Source organism: Rhipicephalus microplus, unplaced genomic scaffold (genome assembly GCF_043290135.1).
Source record: "Rhipicephalus microplus isolate Deutch F79 unplaced genomic scaffold, USDA_Rmic scaffold_14, whole genome shotgun sequence".
In the NCBI taxonomy this organism is placed as follows: Eukaryota; Metazoa; Arthropoda; class Arachnida; order Ixodida; family Ixodidae; genus Rhipicephalus; species Rhipicephalus microplus.
The window spans coordinates 10164951-10184905 of record NW_027464587.1 but is presented as its reverse complement, the minus strand read 5'-3'; the positions used below and the strand labels follow the sequence as shown (position 1 = coordinate 10184905).

At 47.7% G+C, this 19955-nt stretch overlaps 1 long non-coding RNA gene across 1 annotated transcript; it reads left to right on the top strand.

Moving 5' to 3' along the window:
* Nucleotides 1–14554: 14554 nt before the first annotated feature.
* Nucleotides 14555–19071, top strand: LOC142784461 (uncharacterized). Its single transcript, XR_012888642.1, has 4 exons — nucleotides 14555–14647; nucleotides 15560–16810; nucleotides 16863–16976; nucleotides 17274–19071. It is a non-coding gene; the product is annotated as an uncharacterized LOC142784461 (long non-coding RNA).
* Nucleotides 19072–19955: the final 884 nt, after the last annotated feature.

Here is a 19955-nt window from a genome sequence, read left to right as displayed (position 1 = left end):
CCCGCATGGTGCGCTGCTATGCGAGTGGGTGCATTTGCGTTCAATTGCGCTCCGCAAGCGCCGCGAAGCGTGCAGGAGGCCGAGCCGCGCGAGGCCAACTATTATTTTGCTGCATTTTCGGAGTGTTTTTTTTACATAATGCTTTATTGTATAAGAACTACTCTATTGCTTTCACAGTACTGGCGTTTTGCAATAGCAAAATGAAGATCATTTCGTGACATACATTTCGCCATCTGCTACTTGCCCGCAAAAAAAAAAAAAAAGACGCAGATCCCACGTAACTTGGGAATCAATGCTACGCAAGGTGACTCTGTTGTAATTTTATATTAGGTGAAACATTATGAAGTGGCGCTAAATATATGCAAGAAATTGGATAGTGAACACTGGAACCAGCATTGACGTTTCACGAACATTCGGCTCTTCTTGCAAAGTATTTCGAAGACCCTAAGTTAAGGGGGTGATCGTGAATGCTTTTCTCTCAGAATGCTTTTCTCACACGACAGCTTTCGGATTCAGCCTTTTGTCTGCCCAGGAACTTCCAGGAACTTTTTATCTGGATTACCAGGCTTCAAAGATTTTTTTTTTCGTGCTGCTCCTCAGGTGAATAGCAGAACCTATAAACACATATTTTGTACATTAGTCAAGTATGAAATGATGCGAGAACAAGACTTTTGAAAGCCAGCGTGAGAAAGACACAATGTAGGCTTCACTCACAGAATTTTAATTGAGTTTAATAGAGCAGCACATTTTAGAAATCTTAATCACGGTAGCAGGAGTGCAGGACCTCTAACTTTAAGCTTTTGAATATATTGGCAAGAAATCTGAATATACGCAATTCTCTGTTATGAATTTGTTCCCACCTATAATTTATACACATTTTAAGAGCTTCTAATTACAGCTTCTAATTACACAATAGATGAAGAGAGCTTCTTAGATGACTACATGAAAATTTCAAGTAGCTAAAACATTGCTTTCCAGATGCCCATTATGCCTACACAGAGGCCGACAATGCTAAGTGAGTGAAATGCTAAGTGAGTGAAAAAGCTGCTTGAATATTGCCTTTCGAGGCAAAAACGCCAAGTATTTGTGTCCAACTCCCTAAAAAATGGGCAAGAACAATGATGGTGCAAGATTACCATGTTACTTATGTCATGTGTTTGACAGTAGTCTCTTTTTAAAACAACTTACCGTTGTAGGGTTGAAACAGCATAACCATCCCGTGGTCTGCAAGCACACCCTTGTGGTTACTCAGGGTCCACCAGCTCGACATTTCGCTTCTGTTGTTTAGGTGCCGGTTCTTGGTCGCAAATGTTTCTCACTTTTCGTTTCACCGCCTTTTTAGGTACAAGATGTGTCGGATAATCTTCGAAGACCGTAGGGACAGCATCGGGCTTCAGACGTGGCTTGTCTCGGGCGATTTCGTTGACGACACCGTTCACCGTAGTCTGAAAATATCGTTCGATGTAGCCACTCTCAAAATGTCTTTCACACACGACAGCCTTCGGCGTCAGTCTCCTGTCTGCCCTCTTGATTTTGCTCTCCCATTCTGCAAGCCGTGCTGGGTCCGTCGGTGCGGTGAACAAAGACACCTTTTCCTCGTTCAAACGATATCCGCTCCGGCACAGCGGCACAAAACACGTCCTTTCTTTGCATTGCCGCTTAGCCTTCAACATCTCAGGACGTTGCTGCCCACATTTTGCGACGACGAACTTGACACTACAACAGGTCGAACACTGACAGCTGTCAAACGCTGAGCAAAGCATGGGACGACAGGAGCTTGGCGGCTCTCATGCACCCACTCGTCCGGCAGCGCCACTTGCGGCCACTACGCGCAGTCATCACGTGCGGTGCCACCCTCTCTCGTACGGAATGCGCGCGCTCCGCACACTAGCCAGTATATTCTAGGCACTATAGTAGTAGTAGGATGGTTACAGTGTACTAGAAGGGCAGTGAAGTGGGCGGCAGCTTCTGCGTGACTCCGGCGGCGTCGCCAGCAGCGGCGGCGCTGCGATCGACCAATCTTGAAGAGGAGCACGCGAAACGTAGCATCCACTGCGACGCTCGCGTGTGCTTGACGCGCGCTGTAGCTGTGCTTCAGATGTTTGCGCGTAAGCACTTCGCTTATTTCGTCTGTATTATCTGCTAAGGACCAGAAACTACAAGACGGATTGGTTTTCCCACAGATGCAAAAGCATTTTGGGAAAGTACTGGCGGCTTGAATAGAGCCACGCTCTCGAAAACACGAACACTTTCCATCGCAGTTGAGCCCCATTAGAACATTTTTGAACCATTTTAACAATCAGGATCGAGTTTGTTTAGCCCACAGAATTTGAAAGCGCAGACGAATCTCTGATAGAGAGCGAGTAGATTCGGATCTTGGGTAATCGTAGTAGGGATGCCGTGTGAGAGGAGCATAAACGTAGCTAGTCGCCACAACTATGAAACGCGCTCATTCTCTTGAAACCCCTGTCAACAGCATAGTATGCAAGGCCTGAAACGAATTTTTTTTAAATGATCGCGAAAATGAACGTCACGCAGAATCAGCTGTACTCGTTGCTGAAACAGCTATAATAAAACATTCGTGCACGAATTTGAACAGCCATATACGCCCACAGCAACAATTTATTTTGAAAAGGACACTGAAATTTACCAATAAGAATCGTGCCCCAAACGCAAGTCAAGCAAGCTGAAAAAAAGGACTAGCACACCACTGATGCAGAAAGTCAAGTGGGAACTTCCTTAAACTGGCAGAGCAACCGATTGTATTTATAGTGACCGTGCACGCTGCGGCGAGCAGTTAAACGAGCTACAGCATTCCACAAAATGGACACAAGGTCATGGTCTCTGTAATCTGTGATTTAATAGTGACAATACATCACAGAATTTGAGAACACACACATGAGGCAGTAGGGCGCAGGGCATTGATATATGAAATTGTTTATCACACTAATGCAATGAGAACATTACCCTGTAATGGGTAGAAAAACAACTGAACTACTATACAAAAGGGAAGCCGCTTGCTTTGATTCAGCGAATCCTCACAGCTGGCAAGGTAAATCTCAGAAAATAAATAACAGCAGGCGAGGCAGGCAAAAGCATAATGCATGTTAAGAGAGTTTCCATGCACCTAGTTTAGCCTGCTTAGTTTGAGGTGCTTGGCTGAATTACGTTTCCTCAGCAGATTTGACTTATTCTCGCCTTTCACAAAAAAGTGCAGTTGCATAGTAACGTAAAACCCAACAATGCGTGTTGTTAGGCTCTTGGCGTGAATTTCGCAGACAACCTGCAATGGGGAAGCATGATGAATCATGTGCAACACATCCATAACACTCTCGCTATGAAGTTTGCGTCCACTGAAGCAGCTTGTAAACACATCTTCAAGACGTGAGATGAACTTCAGCAGTTCAAGTGAGGGGTAATGCAGGCCACCCAGGTCGATGTGCTTGATGAATTCTGCTGCAGGCATGCGACGCCCATCTTGTGCTGAAAGCAGAAGGCAGTCAGTACAAGCAGGGCAACTGCTTGGTAAGATGCACCTCTTGGCAACGTAGCCGGCAATGTGACATATCAGCCTTGAGTCGCTTCTTCTGACATTCTATGGATGTTCTGCAGAATTTCCTGACGTTGACTCGTTGGCAGGAGCTTGCTTGTTCAAGTACAAATTCACTGTGTCCATCAGTTTCTTCTTGCCTATCAATTCATTGTCTTCAATGCTGAGCAGGGAGCTGATTGTATCTGCAGTTGACTTTCCACTTGTTACGCTATGGGCAAGGTTATAAAACGACAGGAAGTTCACTGTGAGGAGAAACTGCTGCGGGGTCGAGTGTGTATTGCAGCCTGAAGACATCCTTACAATTCCAAAAAAGTTCTCAACTTTGTCTTGGCTGAGTCGAGATGTCATCAGGTACGTGTATCCCACTTTCTTGTGTAGGTAGTCGAGGAGCTCAAGAGTGCTGGTAAGGGTTACTCTTAGCACTTCTGCTTTAGATTGGCTGAGGAACTGCTTTTTGTCTGTGTGGTCCTCCCATTTGTTTAGGAACTCAAGCATTTCCATTATGACTCCTACACTAGGAGAGTTTGGCTGGACGGCTTGTGCAGTATACCTGCCAGTAATAACAGCGATCAGAGCTTTCATCCTTTTAAAAAAAACTTTCCGTGGCATCGATGTTCCCAAAGCGTCTCTGCAGCTGTGTACGATAAATGAAGAAGGCCCGAAGTGGACTGTCTCCAAATATCTGAAAAGCATAACTTGCCCTCATTTTCTCGAAATTATTGGGCATTAAGTGAACAGCAGTAATACTTGGCATCGCTTTCAGGGTGACAGAATCACTGTCAAGTTTGAACGCTTCTTTAACAAACTGCAGTGAAACTTGTCCCTCAGGTGTGTTAAATGCGGTGTTCAAAAGTCGGTTGCGCACATTCTTTACAAGGTGCGGGAAATCAGAGAAAAAGTGAATAAAGCGGTTGCTGTCAACAGGATGCACAGCCTTGCAGACAACTTCCTTTGAAGAAGCATGTATATTGAATTTTCTCCACATCGCCCTGTTCCATGATGCCGCATCACAGGTCAGGAAGTCTACAAACAAACCTGCTTTCTCCGCCAGCACTGTCGCCTCGAGCACAATCTTAGCTAAAAGGTCGCCTTTGACATTTTCATGACTTGCAAATGTTCCAAGCACCTGTGTCCAGCTACCCACAAGTGGCACGAACATTACGACAAGCCCGTGATTGCATAGGAGTGAGTGCTGTTCTTTAGGAGTGTACTGCGCCAAATCCACAAAGCCTTCAACTTTGCCATCTGCACTTACTGACAGGTTTTCTGACAACTTCATCTCATCTACGACAATACCTCCATGTCGATGGAAGCTGTCAAATTCAGCCACTTTTTTTTTCAGCGCGCTCAACATCTTTTCATTAAAACCATAGCCAGTTCTGTATTGAGCCGTGTATTTTCGGATGGTTGTCTCACTTGGCAGAGCAATAATGTTTTGCTTTCTCATATATTGGTACAACTTCGGGCTTCTTATCTTGAGCAGAATACACTACAGCATCCATTCTTTATCATACTGCATCCCGCAAGGGCTCTTCCTTTTTGCTGATTCGAAGCACTGTCTGACGGCAAGTTGTTGTTTTGGTGACAACAAGCTTATCTTTGCTGCTAATACTTCTTCAGCAGTCGCAGCAGATTCATGCTTCAACCTACGAACACCTTTTGCTAGGTTCCCCAGCCTCACCATGAGCCTCTTGTTCCTGCGGGCGCACACCTTCAGCTTTTTCACAGTACTACTGCAGGCCCTTGATGTCTTGTGTCGTTTCCTGATCCGTGACTGCCTTGTGATGAGGGCCTTTCTCAAGTACTTACAGCTGAAGCAGGGCGTTCCGTCTTTCTTGGTGCTTCCAAGGCACTTGACACTAAAAACTGCTCCCGACTTCAACTCAAGCTGGCGTTGCAAATTCACAGTAATGTTGGCTGTCAAAGAATCACCTTGTGTTCCCGCACCCTTGCACAAATGCACTAGAGATGCTTGGTCCAATACCGCTTCTGCATCTAGCATCGTAAAAACAGCAGCCTCTGCTACGGATTTCCATTGAACAAAAGTTCTCGAGTGGATACCACCGTCGGCGTTTACAGTAAAAAACACGGCCTTTTCTACTTTCACTTCACCCGTGGAAGCATTCAGTGAACAAGACGTAAAGCACGCACCGTCAACCTCCCGAAGTTCGTGAAATGTCCAGTACCTGTTGGGGAGTTTCACATCCCTCAAAGCTGCAATCGTTGCAAGGGCGTCGTCGTTCGCCGTGGGCTCGTTGAGGACATCAGATACGCTTGAAGGAGACCTGTTCCGCACAGCTGACTCGTCCGTAGTTGACAGCCGTCGCCTTTTTCGTGGCACAGCATCCTCTTCAGATCTCTTCCTTACGTTTCTCTCTGGGGGCAAGCGCTCGCTCAAGTGCGGGGCAACGTTAGGCAGGATGGTGGGAACCGCGTCAGGTGTTAGCGTTGGCGTCCCGCGAGGAATCCGTACCTCCGTGCCGTTGATGATGTGCACACAGTCCCTAACGAAGAAACGCTGCTCAAAATGTAGCTCACACACTGCAGAGTCCGGTGTTAGTCTCTTGTCGCCTCTGTGCAAATAACGTTTTCAAACGCTTCTTCGCTCTGGGTCTGCGGGCGCTTTAAACAACGAAAGCTTCACCGTTTGTTTCATTCGAGAGTACCCTGTGCTGCATCCAGGAGCGAAGCAATGGTTCAAGCGTTGTTTTTTAGAAGCCATTCGAACGTTATAGCATGAGAGAAAAGCGGGAGAATCACTTCCAAACAAGCGCGTACCAGCCAAGGAACCGGCAACACAAAGCGGCCGCCTTCAAGATTGGACGACTACAGCGCCGCCGCTTCGTTCACCAGCGGCGGCGTCAACCGGTCCTATGGGTCGCTCTCGCCGCCCGCTTCACTGCCCTTTCTAGTACATTGTAGTATGATGGAGGAGGAGAAAAACTTTATTCATCAGAGGAGTTTGGAGCACGCAGGCTCCCGGGCCCCCGCACGACCCTTTTGCGCTCAAGCGTTCATTTGGTGGTGGTCCATGACGCTGGCAGCCCGGTCGGCCGCCATGGTCTGCTCAACCGGGTCCTCTGAGCGCAGTAGGGTCTCCCAATCCTCCCAAGTCTTTAGGTGCTCTAGGGCCCGCGGGGGAGGATCCGCCGGGCTGTGAGAAAGGATGTGTATAGCAGAAGCATGAGGTTCAGGGCAAAGGGTACAGGCTGAGATGAGGAAAAGGGGGTGATAGTGCGATAGAATGAGAGGAGAGGGAAGAGTGTGAGTTTGTAGCTGGCGCCAGAGGGTTGCCTGTCGGTTGCTCAGGGACTTGTGCGGTGGGGGATATAGCTGACGTGCTGCCCTATAGGCCTGAGTCAGCTCGTTGAAAGTGTGCGCGCGGTCCTTCGTGAATCCCAGATCGGAGGCCGCGGGAGCCCGGTTTAAAGAACCTCGGGCTAAGAGGTTGGCGGCCTCGTTTCCAGGATTCCCGCAGTGCGCGGGCACCCAAATCAACTCCACTTGACGGGGCGGATTGCAGCGGGCGAATCCAGTATGCAAAAAGCAGGGACGTGAACTCGGTCTCGTGCAAAATCTAAGATTGCGGTTTTGGAATCTGATAAGACGTACCGTGCTTCTCTGTTTACGATTGCTAAGGCAATGGCAGCTTCCTCTGCAGCTTCGGGGGACGTGTCTGGAGGGAGTGTGTGTGTACCTATGGGAGAGAGATTGTGATCCACCATGGCAGCGACCGCTTCATCACCCACGCAGGCTGCGTCTACCCATACGGCGTCTGGTTCGGCGCCGTAACATAGGTGTAGAGTTTTAGCGCGAGCTCTGCGACATTTATCGTGGTGGTCGGGGTGCATGTTACGGGGAAGTGGTGTAATGAGGAGTTCACGGTGCAGGGGTCTTGGTATGGGGAGTAATGTGGGATCATTGGTGGGTATCTGGATTCCAAGAGAATGTAGAATATGCCGACCAGTGTCGGTTTGTGTGAGACGAAGGTATTGTGCTTGGCGGTGCGCGTCTATAAGTTCCCCGATAGTGTTGTGAAGGCCTAACTTGAGAAGTCGATCGGTAGGTGTACTTATGGGAAGGTGGAGGGCTACTTTGTATGCCCGACGGATGAGGGCGTCCAATGTTTCAGTGTCGCGGCGAGAGAGTTGGAGGTAGGGGGTGCAGTAGAGCACACGGCTGAGTACAAAGGCATGAATAAGGCGACATAGGTCGCCCTCCTTCATGCCTCGGTAACGGCCTGAGACCCGGCGGATGAGGTGCGAGATCGCCCCTGCAACCTGCTTGAGTCTCCGGATTGTGTTTGTGTTCTTCCCATCACTCTGGATATGCATGCCCAGTATCCGGAGGGTGTCGACCTCTGGTACCGATATGCCATCCAGTTCGATGACGATGGGTGGGGAGGGGGAGTTGCGGCTTTTGGGGCGGATGCAGAGCAGTCCGGACTTCTCTGGAGAACAGGTTAGTCCTACGCTAACTGCATAATTTTGCGTTAGGTTGGCGGCTGTTTGGATGGTGTCCTGTATGTCACCGTCACTGCCATGGGTAGACCAGAGCGTGATGTCGTCTGCGTATAGGGTATGTTTCAGATGAGGAACAGTTGCCAATTGTCGAGCTAGGGGGATGAGGGTGATATTAATCAAGAAAGGTGAGAGGACGGACCCTTGAGGGGTGCCGGCACTCTTTAGTGTGTATGTTGGGTGGGTGAGCGGGCCGAACTGAAGTTCGGCCGTGCGTGCTGTGAGAAAGGCCTGAATGTAAGTGTACGTATGTGTACCCACGTTCAGTGGAGAAAGTGCTGTCAGGATCGCATGATGCTCAACGCAATCAAAGGCTTTGGATAAGTCCAGAGCCAGCACTGCCTTTGTGTGGCCCGGAATGAGCGGGTCGAAGATGTCGTGAGTGATTTGTAGCATGGCACCTTGAGTGGACAAATGGGGGCGAAAGCCAACCATGCTGTGAGGGTATAAGTCACGGTCTGTCATATGCTGTGAAAGCCTCGCCAGTACAACATGTTCGAAAAGCTTGCCCAAACACGAAGTTAATGAGATTGGGCGAAGGTTTTGGAGTGTAAGTGGTTTGTTGGGCTTCGGTATGAACATTACTTTCGCGTGACGCCAGGACTGGGGAAGCGTTCCTTCCTTCCAACACTGGTTGAAGTACTCCGTGATGCGAGTGATCGATTTGTCATCCAGGTTGCGCAGTGTTGTGTTGGTAATCAAGTCGGCTCCGGGTGCGGATTTAGTGCGGAGAGTCAACAGCGCGGCTCTGACCTCCACCTCGGTTATATCTGTGTCGAGTTCGGCATTCGGTTGTCCTGTGTAGGAGGGAAGATCCGTGGCGGCACGTTGTTCTGTGAGGGGAAAGGGGGTGGCAAGCGGAGGGAACTGTGTGAGGCGTGTCTCTAGAAGGCAAACCATCCTCTGGAGAATAGTTTCCATGCATTGTTCTATCCGTGCCTCTAATTTTGTAGTTATGTCACTGATAAGGGCGTTGAATTTACTTTCGATGCGACTTTCAAGTTCCTGGAGCTTCATGTCGAATTGGTCGGACAGATTTTTCAGCTTCGCGTTGATATCGATCGATCCGGAGGTGGGGGTTGGGGGATCAGTGCGTTGTTTTTTGGAGGGTGGAGGATGGGGAGGGATGTTAGCATGCGTTTGAGTAGTGGGTGGTGAAGGTATGAGAGAAGGGGTGGGAGGGGTTAGTGAGTGCTGTGTTATAGCTTTAAGGCGGCTTACCTCCTCCCGCAGGGCCCGGAGCTCACCACCGTTGTTGTGGTTCGGAGTCTGCTGGACGGGGGCTGGCGGCGATTTTTGTGCTCGATCGGCCCAGGTGAGGTCCTGCTTGGGTTTGAGGCTCCGGTCACGGGAGGCGGAGCGCGATGCATTGCGCGATGGCTTCTGAGGGGCTGGTTGTTTCTTCTCCTGGGATCTGGACTGGTGTCCGGCCGCTAGTTGGGTCGTGTGTGGCGGCCGGTGGGCGTAGCGGTACTTGCATTCAACGTTCCCGGTGTGGTGCCCGTCCCAGCAGACGATGCATTTAGGTGGGCAGGTTGGAGGCTCTGTTGGAACATGCTGATCGCCGCAATTATGACATCTTCCGCTTGCTGGGGCCGGACAAACGTCTTGGCGGTGCCCGATGCGGCGGCAGTTGTAGCACGCTTCCACTTTCGGTCGATGGGGGAAACATGTGTGGATGCCCGCCCAAAAGCGGATAGCTTTGGGCAGAGGACCGGTGGCCAGGGTGATGAGGAGGGATCGCTTTTTCCCAAATGGTCGAGCATCAATTATTGGGAAGTCCGGGTTGTAGGGGACAAGTCCCTCCAAAATTTCTCTGTGTGGCTCATCATTGTAGGCCATGTGAATAATGCACCGCACGGCATCGTCGGGAGGAGCGAGGTAGGCGGTGACATCTGTGCGGCTAGCGCCGAGAGAGATGGAAGTGAGCTCGGCATAAGCCCGCGCCCGAGCCTCCACAGGGGTGCTGAGTGTGAAGGTATTGTTGGTTGGATGTAGCCGCAACTGGTCTTGGGCGAGGGCTTCCTGCAGGGAAACTGCTGTCGTAGAGGAGATCGCTGTTAGAAGCGTGCGAGGGGTCTGCTTGGTTACGTACAAACCACCGCGGGGTCGGACAACGACCTTGAAGTCTCCCCTCGGGAGTTGCGGGAGAGGCGTGCGTCGTAAATGGCGAGGAGGAGCTGGTGGAGGAGACGGCATTGAAGGCGTTGGCGTCCCATCTTGCGATTCTCCAACGGTTCGGCGGCCGTCGCTGCCACTGATTTCCAATTGGCCGATCAAGCTTGCTGGGCGTTGGAGACAGTTGTCAGCCGTCGCAGGGCGGTATTTGTTTCGGAGACGTAGGACGGTCTCCCATTCCCCATTTCCGAGTTCGGTTGCGTCGATATCAGTGCCATCTACGCGGTATTCCATGGCTAGGCGAGCGGTGACCACACGGAGGCGAGGCCTGGCGTAGGCCTAGCTCCGACGGGCACACAAGAAAACAGCACGGATCGTGGTACCGATCCCGGCGGGCTAGCGACAGTCAGGTGAGATCAAAGTGGGCGGCTGACCATCCCGAATGCAAAGCGGGGGAAATCGAGAGGATCCGGTCGAAATATAGGGCTCTGGTGAAAGTTGAGGAAGGAGCACATGTGCAGCGCGTCCGATCGCAACGGCTCCCAAAACTGGTCTCGAACGGCTCCCAAAACCGGTCTCCCCAAAACCGGTCTCTTATGGTGGCTAGAAGGGGGAGGTGGAAGCATCGCGCGCTGCGGAGGTTGGCGGAGAGGGTGTCAGTTGTTCATGCCGACGAGCGGTGGCGCGCGTGTCGTTTTTTTAGAAATACGCGTGGGAATATTGTAATAAAACAGAAGGCAGCAGAAAGGGGGGTGGTATTGGAGCATTCATTCATAAAAGTACAGACTGGCAAAGGGTCAAGCAGGAGTGCAAGGAACATTTATGGCTAAAAGGGAAAGTGGCAGGTCAAATGACACTCCTTGATTTCGTGTACTTGTGGACGGGAGCAAAGGCCAGAGAGGAAAACCAGGCAACGGTAGAGTGTATGTCAAAGGACATTCAGGAGTTAGGAAGAGAGTGCGAGATAATTATACTAGGAGACATGAATGCGCACATAGAAGATATAGATGGGTATACCGACCCGACAGGCAAAATGATCATGGATATGTGTGAAAGGCTTGATTTGATCATTTGCAACAGTACCGAGAAGTGTGAAGGGCAAATAACATGGGAGGTAGGAAGGCTGCAGTCGACGATAGATTATGCACTGATGTCACATAGGATGTATGATAAGCTCAGGGGAATGCACATAGATGAAGGTGGCTCCAGAAGTCTGGGTAGTGATCAAAAACGTATCAAGCTAAGTTTTGGAAGAGCAGTGAGAGTGGGAAGGAGACAAGATGAGCAACTACAGGAAAATTTTTATCCAGAAAGGCAGATTGAAATAGCCACTAAACAAATTGAGAAAGTAATCACGGAGGATAATAAGACAGTGTGGACATACACGAATCTAATTAGACTCTTTGAGCTAGAGCTTGCTGAGACGCGTAACAAGTCACCCCGTAAAAGAAGACACAAAACCAAAAGTTGGTGGGATGAGGAAGTTAAGAGAGCCATAGCAAAACGTCAGGAAGCCTCTGGGGAACACAGACATGCTAAGCAACGGGGTGAACCGACAGATGATGTTGAAAGAAAATGGGAAACCTTTCTAAGCTGTAGAAGGGCTGCATCCCTTCTGATCAATGAGAAGATTAGAAGAAAGGGAGTACATAAAAAAGATACAAAGGCAGCGGCGAAATTCTGGAACCATCTAAACTCCCTAAGAAATGAGACGAGCCTAGAGCAGAGTTTTATAACTACAGCCCAAGGTGCCAGGCTAGAAGGGGATGAGGCTATTGAATATATAAGAGCAAGGGTGACAGAAAAATTTCAACAAAGAAGTACTTTATGCACCACAATAGACAAGGACGAATCAAGTGGTGCAATGGCTCCATTTTCACAACGAGAGTAGGAAAGGGCTGAGAAAAGGGTTCCTAGTAGTACATCAACAGGCCCAGATGGCATTCCAGTTAGGCTGATAAAGACATTAGGTCCGAAGTCTAAGCAGGCTTTGAGAGAGGCAGTGAGCAAAATAATAATCGATGGTGAAGTTCCCGATGGATGGAAACTTAGCAGGATGAGCATGATCTGTAAAGGAAAGGGGGACAAAGCTGACATAAACAACTACCGTCCTATAACAGTGACAACAGTGGTCTACAGGCTGGCGATGCAGATTATAAAGGAAAGACTGCAGGCATGGATAGAAGATGAGGGGGTGCTGGGGGAACTGCAGCAGAAAGGAACACAGGCCCCTGTGGCTAGCATTTTTGGATATAAAGGGAGCGTACGATAGCGTCGTTCAAGAGGAATTGTGGGGAATACTGGACACACTAGGCGTGGAACATGTAGTCACAAATCTTTTAAAGGGTATCTATAAAGGTAACAAGGTAGTTATAAAGTGGGAAAAACAGGTATCCAAGCCTGCAGAGGTAAAACGGGGGCTTAGGCAGGGGTGCCCCCTGTCACCCTTATTATTCATGATGTACCTACAAGGATTGGAGGCAAAATTAGAGAGAAGTGGGCTGGGCTTCAACCTCTCTTTAGTCAAACAAGGAAAACTTATTGATCAGGCATTACCAGCATTAATGTACGCAGATGATATAGTGCTAATGGCCAACAACAAGGAAGATTTGCAGAGATTGATGGACATCTGCGGTAATGAGGGAGATAGGTTAGATTTTAGATTCAGTAAGGAAAAATCAGCAGTCATGATTTTCAATGACAACGAAGGTAGTGAGCTTAGGATACAGGACGTCACGCTAGAGACAACAGATAAATACAAATATCTGGGTGTATGGATAAGCAATGGGACCGAGTACCTAAGGGAACACGAAATATACGTGACGACTAAAGGTAACAGGATTGCACCAGTGATGAAAAATAGGGCGCTATGGAATTACAATAGGTATGATGTTGTGAGAGGAATATGGAAAGGGGTCATGGTTCCTGGGCTGACGTTCGGCAATGCGGTCTTGGGCATGAGATCCGAAGTTCAAGCAAGATTAGAAATTAAGCAACGTGGAATAGGTAGGCTTGCTTTAGGAGCTCACGGGAATACACCAAATCAGGGAGTACAAGGTGATATGGGATGGACATCATTTGAGGGCAGGGAAGCTAGCAGCAAGATAAAATTTTAGAAGCGATTGAGAGAAATGGGGGAAGAGCGTTGGGCTAGGAAGGTTTTCAGCTACTTGTACATGACGAATGTGGATACAAAATGGAAGAAGCGAACCAGGAAGTTGACTGGTAAATACTTAGAAAACAGCAGGTGGCCAAACGAAAAAGAACTATCGGTAAAGAAGAAAGTGAAGGAAACGGAGACTGACATGGGGAGAATGGGCATGATTAAGAAGTCCGCACTAGAGATCTATCGAACTTTTAAGCAGGAAATCGCCAAGGAAAGGATCTATGATAATACTCGGGGTAGTTCTCTACTGTTAGAGGCAAGGACGGGAGTACTGCGAACCAAGACATATCGGGCCAAATACGAAGGGGTAGATACAGTATGCAGTGCGTGTGGAGAGGAAGAAGAAACTGCCGAACACTTGATAATGTTCTGTAAAGGGCTTCACCCTATAGTTCAGGATGATGGCGCAGAGTTTTTCAAAGCACTGGGGTTTAGGGACCGGGAGGGCAAAATAGACTTTAAGCAAGTAGACTTAACTAGAAGGAGGTTATCTGATTGGTGGCTAAAGTCAAGGCACGAGTGAAAATTAAACTCTTCACTGCAAAGTACGAATCCTCAAACTCACTTTTTAAAGAATAAATAAATAAATATAGTTTTGAGTTCATTAAGTATTACGGCTTGGTGGCGCTAGCCACCACCCAATCGAAAGGGTACTGCCATATCCATCCATCCATCCATTCATCCATCCATCCATCCATCCATCCATCCATCCATCCATCCATCCATCCATCCATCCGTCCGTCCGTCCGTCCGTCCGTCCATCCATCCATCCATCCATCCATCCATCCATCCATCCATCCATCCATCCATCCGTCCATCCATCCATCCATCCATCCATCCATCCATCCATCCATCCATCCATCCATCCATCCATCCATCCATCCATCCATCCATCCATCCATCCATCCATCCATCCATCCATCCAGATGCCCCATAGAGAAAGAAAAGACAAGAGAGGACACTCCGCGAAACCTGGCCTTAGGAAGTGCGTCACGACTACGTAACAAACTAGTGCTTTCACCAAACATCAGAGGGCGCAAGCGCGAAAAAAAGTTATAATCAATGCAACAGAATTGTTTTCACAAAATAATAATTGTACGCCCAAATTTGGTATGTTCTTTATACATGAAAGCAATTTATTCAACACACCTTACGCGATTATTTTTCTTCAGCCTTACTGTCATAAACACCATCCACCCAGCGACAAGCCCATGCATGACTGACAGCGAGAAGCTTTTGTCGCTTTCGTCTACGTCGGCTGCGTCGGCGTTTTCGTGCGTGAGATAACAGGTGAGGCACGTTTACAAGTGAAGCTTGTTGAATGACATGTTGTTGGGGTTGTTGGGTCATTTTTTTCAGAAAACGGTTACACCTGCGCGAATAAAACACCATGCAACAAACATAGAAAGGTGCACACACACACGTTGCGCTTCGTGTGTGCGAGTTTGTTTCTTACGTGGCGTCTCATTCACGCAGTTGTAACTTTTTTCTGAAGCTTGTAAGGACGGGGAGGTTCGCTAAAAAGAAAGTTTGCGGCTCTATGCGGCGGCTAGACGGGAAAATTGTGCAACGTATGCAGTATAGCAAAGGCGGCACGGCGTGAAGCCGAGGCGACGCGTGCTGCGTCTGCCACAGACGCGAGCGTCTGTGCGCTGAGCATAGCTGGGCAGCTAGGTCTTAGGCTCGGTGCAAAATATTGAGAAGCGTTCGCTGGGCCTCGCGTGCTTCACAATGCGTTTCCTGAAGGCTCGCAACACGAATAATTCTTGGTGTGCCGGAGGCAAATCTGGACTAGCCAAGTGGCCATCATCTTCGTTTCTTCACTAGCCTTGTGCCACTAGTGCAAGCTGCTCACACATTTTTTTGACGTTTACAATATAATTTTACCACACAAATTTCAACTACGATTTTTCTTTCCAATGTACTGCTAATTTTGCGTACGTACGAAGGTGTTCTAAAGTTCCCAGGCCGCGATACCATTGCATTACAAGGGATAGCGGCCTGGAAACTTCTGAAGATCTTTGTACGTGGTCTTGACGTCTATCTTTGTAAGTCAGAGTTTTATGGGTCAGAGATGTATCACTGGTTTTGTATTGTGCATCAATTAGCTAATCATTCAAAGGGGTTTGCTGGTACACTTATGACGTGCTCATATCTTTTTCGTAATTTGACAGCGAAGCATCCACTTACTAACATTTTCAGACCGCGCTGATGCCATGCCGTCCGGCGGTCCAAGCTACGGCAGCTACTGCTGTGTATCGTGGTGCTTCAACAATGACAGAACCCACAAGAAGCCTGGGACGAGTTTCTTCCGCATACCACGGGACGGCAGGTGTGTTAAAGCTTTTGTATGGTTTGCATGTCTTTAGGCTTACTGTTCGTACTTGCTCAGTGAGGGTAACAATAAAAAATCACTATTCAAGCACTTCCCCTTTCAGCTGATAGTTCATTGCCAATGCAGCATGAAAGCATGGATGCAGTATGCTGGACGCAATGATCTCCTCAGTAAGCCGGCCAGCCTATTGTACGCAACGTACAGGGTTTGTAGCGACCATTTTACTGCTTAAAGTTTCATAGACCCTGGGCACACAAGGCTTACAAAAATGGCTGTTCCCAGTGTGCAACCAGCTGCACCATGTAAGTGATTGACTGAAACTCAAATATGTGCAATAACAGCTACTTGTATTGAATCAGTGGCGACAGTTAACCGCGAAGATCTTTGTAGCCGATGGAGAAACCTCACTATAGAAGTAACACTTGGAAAGTCTTAAATTTTGTGAATTGTGGGCTATTACCTTCCTAACAGCAGCTTTACATTTCTGTCGTTTTTTGATGCTCTTGACCTGCGCAACTTGTTTTGAAAGACTTTAAAGGGCTATTTCACGTTATCTTCAAGCCTGAGTGCACATGTACATATACCTTTCATCGGTGAAAGCTGCCACTGTTGATAATTCCAAAAATCACAAATTACTTGTTTCCTAGTTGGTGCCTTCTCTTTTCTTCCACGTTCGACTAATTTATGCGTTTGAAAGAGCGGTTTAAGTTTCCCCATGCTACAAGCTATGTAACTTGTACCAACTGCACATATATGCACGTTCTCTGAGCGTCGCTTCAAATAGTGACTGTGACATGACTGCAGAAGCTGCCCTGCAAGGTGCGGATGAGCTTCAGTTTGTGTTATTTTAAGCCTCTTACTGGCACATTGTCGTAATTTCATTTCTTCAGGACCTGCGGTAGAGGCTTCAAAAAGCGGCTCCCACACATTAAGGTGCCCCGATGAGCAGGGTGCGTTCAGTGTCAGGATTTCTTTTTTTTCACCCAAATTGACTGTTGACCAAACCTCTGCAGGTGGCAGCTTCCTTGTAGCTGGTGAAAGAATTTCTGCTGACTTCGTCTTGCCGGAGAAAACCGCAACCAGTCGTTCAGCTGTCACAAAAGGAACTTGTGTGACCGGTAAGATGTATGTTCACTTCACCTGAGTGGATTGATATAGAGACTTCCGCAGGCCGCTCGCAAGATTGTTCCGACAGCACTGTCCGAGACACTGAACAAGCTTCACAAGACCCTCCAGAAGACGTCTCCGCCAACAGCTCCACGCCTGAGTGCCCTAAAGAAAATGGTGACTATGCTTTTATTGAAGCTGTTTTTAATGTGCTATTTTATGTTTAGGACATTCTGAGTAAAACTATCTTCAAAATGACACTACGTGTGCTCTTACAAAATGTAAGGGTGGGCTCTCAGTGATTTTCATTTTTTTTGTGCATTGTCAACATTGTGAATGGTTTGTTTTTTAGATAGTGGAATCGAAAACTTTGCACCACAGAAAGTTGTGCACCTTGGGTCTGAAAGAGCGAGGAAAGTGCTCGTATGGGATTAGTTGTTCTTCGCTTTTACATCCATTTTTTGTTTATTGCAGTGCGTTCCTGTGTGCCAGCGACAATGTCTCCATCAATGAAGTACAAGCAAACCATTAAACATCTGCAAGCCAAAGTAGCAGCATAGCGGACCCACCAGTATTTCACAATGCTCAAAGCATACCACGTCCCCAGCAAACTTTTTGGGAATCTCACTGTGCCATCAGAAGCAGCTTTTGCACACGTACAACAACTTGAATCTCACTTTCTTGCCATGATTGAGGCCACTGCACATCACCTGAAAGTGTGCGATGTTTTGTATCACCATCTGTCAAGTGTTGGCGATTTTCATTTCTGCTCTGCTGGGTGTCGCGCGAAGTTTCTGAAAATGTTTTGCCGGGTTCGTTTATGTTGGCATGTGCGTTTTGTGAACCGAAACTTAGATAGGGTTAGGTTCCAGTCTTCAATCTCAGGCATACAGCTTGACAAGTTCAAAGGTTAGCAATTAGTGGCGGGTTTACACTAAAGTATTCGAGTTGAGACAAATCCTGCAATAGCTTTGTTATGTTATTACTTCGTTACAGCAGACTTAATTATGGTCTTATATGCTTATATTCAGTTCAAACGGACTAACCACTCCTTCGTTGCATACATTGCTTAGGTTACCCGCTATGAAAAGTAGGGACACTGTGTATTCGCTCGAAGTGATTTGCATAACCTTAAAAAAGAATGTTGGGTATCCTGCCTGTATTTTTGTAGCAAATGCGGGCGAACTGTACACTTTACTGTGGGTCACTTGGTCACTGTGTATGCTTCATCTCTCCAGCTCAAGTAATATATCGATAACAAAACCGCTTGTTGAAATGTCTTCCAGCGGGTAAGGAACATAGTATGAAGTGGGCACGGTTCACGGTATCACGCTTTTCGTATTTTACCTTCTCATCAACCTCACCATCTCGCCCATCAAAATTTTCAAAAGAATACCTAAACTTGTAGCGTTTGATGGGGCTGCGGACGCTGCCATTTTATTTTTATAAAGCTTGTGAGTGATAACGTACGATGTAGAGCCTTTGTGAAAAATAATGAGCCAAAGTGGTTTCCTTCTGCTATTCATTAGCCCTGTAATACCACTCTCGTAGCACCAATTAAGGTCCACAATTCTGGATAAGTGATGACTACAATCTATTTTAGCTCGCAAGCGTCACAGCAACACCCAGACGCAAATCACTTGGGATCTTAAGTTTTTGATGAAGGCGACGCATAAGAAGAGCCACAAGACGTGGCAGTGTTGTAGCATAAAGTTTGTCTTTCACGTTGTGAGCAAGCTGCAAAGCCCTACCTTTCTGAGGACAAGCAGGCATCAAGTCTGCTTTTTTTCATTTTGGACTAGCTGTTCTTAAGCACAGCCAGCACACTGCACCTTTGCCTTTCTGCTATAGTGTGTCGTGTGGTTTCTGTGCGCTCTTTTTTTCTATGCATTATTTCGGTTAACCCCAGGCGTGATTCGCGACTTCATTGCTGTGTATATGTCACTTCTTCCTTCTTCATCAGCATTGTGCGCTGTGTTTTTGCCATAGATCCTTACTTACCCACTGGCCCGGTGTGTCATACTTCACCAGCTTCTCGGCTTCTGCCAACTCTAGCGATGTGTGCGTTGTCTGTGTTCTCTTTGTATTTAATACAATTTATTTGTAAGGCGAGATGCATTTGTTGTCTACCTTTGTCATATTGTGCTTTTTATATTCTCAGACTCTACCTTGCCTTTGAATAAAACATTGCGGATACTCTGTCTCTTTGACTGATATATACATTGATAACTTGTTCCAAAAGAAAAACGCAAGCGCGATGAATAAAACCTTAGTGAATTATCATTACCAGCATCTCTTTTTATTATAACTTAATCGAAATGAAAATTACGTCACGACTGATTCGCATGAACCACTGAACAAAACAAAACAGGGAATCGCTAAATCAAAACGACCTACAAAAACTTATCCTTTGGGCGATGAAAAGTGGTCTGAAATCATGAACTTTCGTCATAGCCAAACGTCGGTTACGCAAAGTAATTCAAAATTTGCCCCAATGAAACCGAAACAGGAAGCGCACGCCACTTGCTCTCACCAACCACCAGGTGTGCTAGGGTCGATTGGGCCGCTGGGGTCTACGGGAGTGTCCACTCTTGATCTTTTTTTTATTTCTCTATGGATGCCCCTCTGGGCCGAAGCGGACCATGTTCGTTTCCGCGGCTTGCGTTCGTACTGTTCGCACGATGCTCGAAGTTTTGAAGCCTCTTCACACTGCATATCGTGATGGCTAAACCAGTGAAGCGCCAGACTCACTGCTTCGCGCCCGGATGCTCTACCGGGTACGTTTCAGCCCGAAAGGAAGGTGTAAAAAGGTTTGTTTTTACCGTACCGAATGATGAGGACCGGCTGAAAGCATGGCAGCGGTACGTTCCACGTGGTGACAAACTGCTCGACCAAACTGCAGTCCTGTGCGAGTTACACTTCGAGCAACGGTTTATTGTGAGAGATTACACCCACATCGTGAATGGTGAAGTTGTGAAGATTCTTCGCGGCCGCCCATGCCTTACTGACGATGCAATACCGTCGATCTTCCCAAACACGCCGAGTTATCTCTCTAAAAAGCTTCCTCAGAAGCGCAGCTCCCGGACATCGAGAGGAGAAGTGATCGGCAAAAAAAGAAAAGTGAACGATGAAAACGAACTTCCTTCGATGGAGCAC